The sequence below is a fragment of the Helianthus annuus genome, chromosome 5 (genome assembly GCF_002127325.2).
Source record: "Helianthus annuus cultivar XRQ/B chromosome 5, HanXRQr2.0-SUNRISE, whole genome shotgun sequence".
NCBI lineage: Eukaryota > Viridiplantae > Streptophyta > Magnoliopsida > Asterales > Asteraceae > Helianthus > Helianthus annuus.
In genome coordinates this window covers 125,117,299-125,123,690 of record NC_035437.2, presented here as the reverse complement: position 1 = coordinate 125,123,690, position 6,392 = coordinate 125,117,299, and positions in this window count along the sequence as shown.

The window sequence follows — 6,392 nt, the reverse complement described above, 5'->3', positions numbered from 1 at the left end:
ATGGAAACTTCTGGACAATCTGTTTCGCTCAGTGCCATGCCCCAATGATTCCGCCATCGGTTGGGGTGTGACAGATTGGTATCAGAGCCATAACTATAGGGAATTAGGCAAGACTCGACCTAGTCCGGGTCGATGTCTTAGAGACCTATTCTATAGTTAGGACCCAATAGACCGACTCGTGCTTGACCAGTAGGGATTATGTATGAGTTTACCGCTATTCTTCGCCATTCTTGCCTATACTACACTATCACTGCACTCGAACTTTCAAATAAAGACAAGCGATTAAGTCGAGATTAGGTATGAAAACCGCAAACTCTTGATTAAAATTTGCTTGATCAACCCGCATTTTTCTTACCAACGGGGAGAATTATACTAAATCAAGAGTGAAATCCATATTTTGATGAATAATCTCCTCTATTTTATTAAAAATAGGAATGAAGTTGTTAACCCAGGGGTGAAACCCTAACCTTGACGGCTTGTTCCGACTTTTATTTGGTTTTACAAAACTCTCACCAAAGCCTCGACGGACTCCAACGACCTGAACTCACGGTGTGACTAGAGGGATATGCGTCGGATGCCCAAGAATCGAGGCAGAGGCCCAATCCCGAAAGTCAGAATGTGTACGACAAGTCATTGATAATAGTCGAATCGCTTCGGATAGTCAATGTCTAATAGCCGCAGACGATCTATTTCTCGATTTTTATGTGTTTCGATTCTGAGCCCGCAACTGCTGACTCTAATGATTTGTCGTTTTTATGTGTTTATACGTGTACTTACCTGGTTATATGTTTAAATTTTGGAAACTTATTCAATTTTTGCTCTCACTACGATCGACACACACAACCCGCATTGCTCTTCTATCTCAAAATGTTAACAAATCGTTACTACCATAAGGAAACACTGTACGCTATGATGCTCGCTATACTATATGTTTATACTATAAATAATCGCTACGCTAAACGCGACCGCTATATTCGAACGCTCGCAGACTTTGAATGATAGGTTTCTGTATTCTGACTGCCTCTATGATTACCTGCGTACGTGTTTCTGTGCTTCTGTGCCCTACGTGCTTATGTGTTACTGTGTTTATGTGAATCTGTGATTTCGTGCCTATGTGTTTATGTGATTATGCGCCTGTGTACCTAAGCTCTAGTAAGTATTAGACGTGTGAGGTGAGATCCGATTATGATGTGTCTGAGACCTATGACGATGTCTGTTGCAGACAATGTCAACTGGACCGTCATCAGGATCCCGTCACCCACTTTCTCGCCAAGAAAAGAGAGACAGACGTCTTGCTGCTATCATCGCTAAAAAAGTAGCAAAAGCTGTGAGCGACGTCTATGAGAACATCAACAAATCATCTGAGGAGTCAAGAATCGAAGCTCTTAAAGCTACTCCCAAAGCTGCCTTCAGTTTCAAGCAGTTCAAGGCTTGTGGGCCGAAGGAATTCACTGGCGAGGAAGGCCCTACAACATTGTTCCAATGGTTTGATTCCATTGAGGTAACTCTACGACAGAGCGGTTGCAACGCTACTGGCGTCTTCCGGTCCCGCGCACTCGACTGGTGGACGGCCGAGAGAAACAAACGAGGGAATGATGCAGCCTACGGTCTGTCGTGGGACAAACTCATGGAGGTCATGCTAGAAGAATTCTGCCCTCCTCATGAACGCCAGAAGTTAGAGGATGAATCTGGCACATAAAGCAAAAGGATGGCGAAAACGTTGCTCTAACTGCTCGATTCAAGCTGCTCAGTATCATCTGCCCTGATCAAGTGAAGACTTCTGACATGGCAATCAAGAAATATATCCGAACCCTGCCTGACTGTGTTGCAGATTTCGTGCAAGCGGCTAAGACTAAGACGATCGAAGAAACCTACTTGCTGGCCGCTGAAATCAACGACAAGCGGGCCAAGGCTGGTGTCTGGGATAAAACTTCGAAGCACCTGCATCAAGCTACCACCGTCGCTCCAACTGCCGAAACCACCGCTGCTCAACCGTCAAAGTCCTCACGCCAAAAGAAGAAGAACAACAACAGCAGCTCCAGCAACAAGAACTGCGCAGTCACTACCATTGCTGCTCCTCTCCAGGCCGTACCGGCCCAACAGCAGTCCCATCACCGTCTAGTTCCAACTACTTATGCACCACCAGCAAAGCGTGCATACATAGGCCCCCACCCGGTTTGCCCAACATGCTCATATCATCATCCGGTAGGTCTTGCCTGTCGTTTCTGCGCTCACTGCAACATGTACGGCCACTTCACTGTCAACTGCCGTACTGGTCCCCGTAACACCCCAGCTCAAGCCACTGCTCATCAAGCTCTGCTCCCGGCTCCGCAAGGCCAACAAGCAGCTCAGGCACCCGCAGTCAACGCCCGAGTTTGCTTCGCATGTGGTGACCCCAACCACTTTGCGAACATGTGCCCCAACAGGGTCGTGAAGCAGGAGCCCCAGCAACACCAGCAGCAGCAACACCAACAACAACACACCAGAACTTTCAACATCAACGTGCGTCAAGCCCAGACCGACAACAACGTGGTCAATGGTACGTTCCTTGTGAATGGTATTTATGCATCATGTTTGTTTGATACTAGAGCCGATAATTGCTTTGTGTTGTTTGAATTCGAGAAGCTCCTTAGTCGTAAGCGCTCTTATCTCTCCTCGACATTTGATGTTGAAGTCGCCACTGGAAGAATCGTCGCCGTTAATTCTGTTCTTCGTGATTGTACTCTTGAGCTCAACAATCACATCTTCCCGATCGACCTTATTCTGATGCAACTCAGAAGTTTTGACGTCATAGTAGGCATGGACTTTCTTCGCGAAAACCATGCTGAAGTTGTATGCTTCGACAAGATGATTCGATTCTCGCTCGCGAATGGTGATCTATTATGTGTTTATGGCGAAACTACTTCAAAAGGTCTCAAACTGATGTCATGCATCCAAGCTAGCAAGTATCTCCGCAAGGAATACAGAGCTTTCTTGGCTAACATTGTAGTAGCGGAGAAGGAAAAGAAAAGGAAGATAGAAGTAAAAGACGTTCTTGTGGTTCGTGAATTTCCTTAGGTGTTCCCTGATGATCTTCCTGGACTTCCGCCAAGTCGTGGTATCGACTTCCGTATCGATCTCATTCCTGGAGCCAACCCTGTTGCCAAGGCTCCCTACCGACTCGCGCCGTCCGAAATGCGTGAACTCTCGAACCAACTCCAGGAATTACTTGAGAAAGGCTTCATTTGCCCGAGCACCTCTCCTTGGGGCGTGCCAGTCCTCTTCGTCAAAAAGAAGGATGGGTCATTCAGGATGTGCATCGACTATCGGGAGCTGAATAAGCTAACCATCAAAAATCGCTATCCCCTACCTCGCATCGACGATTTGTTTGATCAGCTACAAGGTGCTACGTCTTTCTTGAAGATCGATCTCCGTTCAGGCTATCACTAGCTACGCATACAAGAGGAGGATATACCCAAAACCGCCTTTCGCACTCGCTACGGCCACTATGAGTTCGTTGTTATGCCTTTTGGTTTAACCAACGCACCCGCGGTTTTCATGGATCTGATGAATCACGTGTGTAAACCATATCTTGACCGTTTCGTCATCGTATTCATCGACGATGTCTTGATATATTCAAAATAAATAAACAAAGATCTTTCGTAGATCTAAACATATTCACGGTGAAAAGGATTGAAAGATGGTTTCTAACTTTCTTTCAACTCTTTTACATTCAACGGACTCAAACCAATAGAATCGGATCCCGTTCTAACCTCCACTCGTTCTTAGTGATGTGTTGGCTCAAGATCCGGATTCTATCCACGAGACCACCAATTTCGGGTTAATCAAGGACGACCAACTTGAACCGGTTAACTGGTTGAACGTTGGGTGATTCCTATTCGGTTAGATTACCAGGGTCGAGACGGGGTTCTGTTGGTTGACACGTTGTCAAAGTGTCTCGATAAAACTACAAACAATCGAAATGACCAAGTGAAAGACGAACGGAACGACCAGCACAGAGTGCTATCCGACCAGACTACTGTCTGACCGGACAGCCATCCGAGCGACTGGTCGTCCGAACGACCGACACTTTGGGTCCCACACTTAATCAACCTTATTTAAAGTTAAGTATTGAACGAATTGCTATCCGATCGGACTACCATACGACCGGATTACTCTTCGGATCATGAGATACTTAACTTTAACACTTAATCGATTTTCAACATGTTCAATGCACTAGTGATGCCACCCGACCGGACTGCTGTCCGATCGAGTGACAACCTGCTGTGAACTTGTTCTCACTGAAGTGTCAACCTATCGGATTGCTGTCCGGTCGAACAATCGTCCGATCGACCGACCTGAAGGGTAAAGATACTTCAATGATTTCAAATGCTACAACAAAAACTTCAAAAGTCAAACCATCATACACAAACACATCCTTCCCATAGAAAGAAACAATCCACTTGAATAGTCATCCGATCGGACTACCGTCCGACCGGATAACCGTCCAAACGGACACTCACTCGCACGGTCAGCTGACCGATCGGACTGTTATCCGATCGACCAACTGTCCGACCCACAAACACTTATTCTCGTTTTACGTGCCACTTACCGCTATGATATCAAACTATTCAGGCTAACCTTACTCTCAAGCGCTCCCTTCAATCCATCCAACCGCTGTGAGTATACTCGATCCCTTTTTGCTTTAAGCACTTTTGGGTGTTACATACGTTACTTATACGAAATCACATCAAACACATTATGCAATACTTTTAACGCTAACCGTTACCGCATGTATTACGTGGCTTAATGAATGCTTGTTTGTTATGTTTACACATGGAATGCTGTCTACCTGCCTTAGCAACGATAGTACTATAGTTTGGACTCAGCACCCGTTCACACGGGGGTTGTTAAGGACAATTATTTGCATGGATTACGGTGGTGATCATGTATTACGAACTACCTTGGGCAGTCAACCCGCAATCATTGGTATCGATAGATCCATGTCGATATTTAACATGCTTCGTTTTCCTCTGTGTACGTTCTGGTTATGCGTAAACTATTTCGAACTCTATATGTTATTATCAAACTTGTATACTCGCCTTTACACTATGTGTATTGACTTTTATTTTAACGTATGTGACAGGTAATTAGGACGCTTATCTGCTAGGAAAACGAGGCCATAATAAGTTTCTAGAGGCCAACAAATAGTCGTCTGTACAAATGTAATCAAGAGTCTCTAGAAGCAGATAAACAATTGGGCTACTTAAAAATCTTAGTTGTCGGAATAGAATTATTTGCCTAGATTTTGTCTGTAATAATTTGTTTACCTTTTGAGACATGGTATGGGACATGTTATTTTAAATTGATTGGTAATAATAATTGTTATAGAAACTTCTGGACAATCTGTTTCGCTCAGTGCCATGCCCCTCCGCCATCGGTTGGGGTGTGATAATGAGTTTCCATATAAACTTTGCCATAATTTTTGTAACAAAAATGCAAATATTGGAGGTTGGTTTTATAAATAAAAATGGATAAATATATATTTAGAATATATATATATATATACACATTAAAGACATGATGTGTGTGATTACTTGTATACTTTGTGTATTAGTTATACTATTTTAGGGTTTGAAATAATATAACTTAACAAATACCAAGAATTTACAACCCAAAATATTACCAAAAATCCCAAGGAATAAATAAACAAGTTACACACAAAATATTGGGAAAACCGAACGAAAGAATGTAACTTACAAAATATTCCGGAAAATACCTTTATATATATATATATATATATATATATATATATATATTTTTGGTAAATAGTATTTTGGACACAAGAAATGAAAATCTGATTTTTATGACTAACGCAAAAGTTATATCATATTTTCGACAAGGAGAAAATATATTATTTTTGGGAAGTAAAAATATATTTTCTTGGAATATTTAGAAGATATATGATTTTTGGGAAAAATATATATATTTTCTTGAAATACATTATTTTTGGACAAAATAAGTTTATAAATATTTTCTAAGTGAGACCTGAAAATATATTATTTTGGAACTACAAATATTTTTACCAAAAGGGAATATTATAAATAATTTTTCTAAGTAATAATTCTAAAATAGATATATACTGGGAAATATATATTAGTGGACTTTTATTAGAAATAATATTCCGGAAAGTTTAACACAAAATTTAGTATAATAAATACTTAACTATTACAAGAAGATACGTATCCTCGTACGTATAAACCCACACCGGAATACGGCATCGATACATGGCAAAAATATACAAACACAAATGCTAATATATCCATCCTTGGGAAGGAAATATGAATATAAATACTTGAGAAGTATTGTTACAAAATATTGTTTAACAATTATTCCAAAAATATAATTTAAGT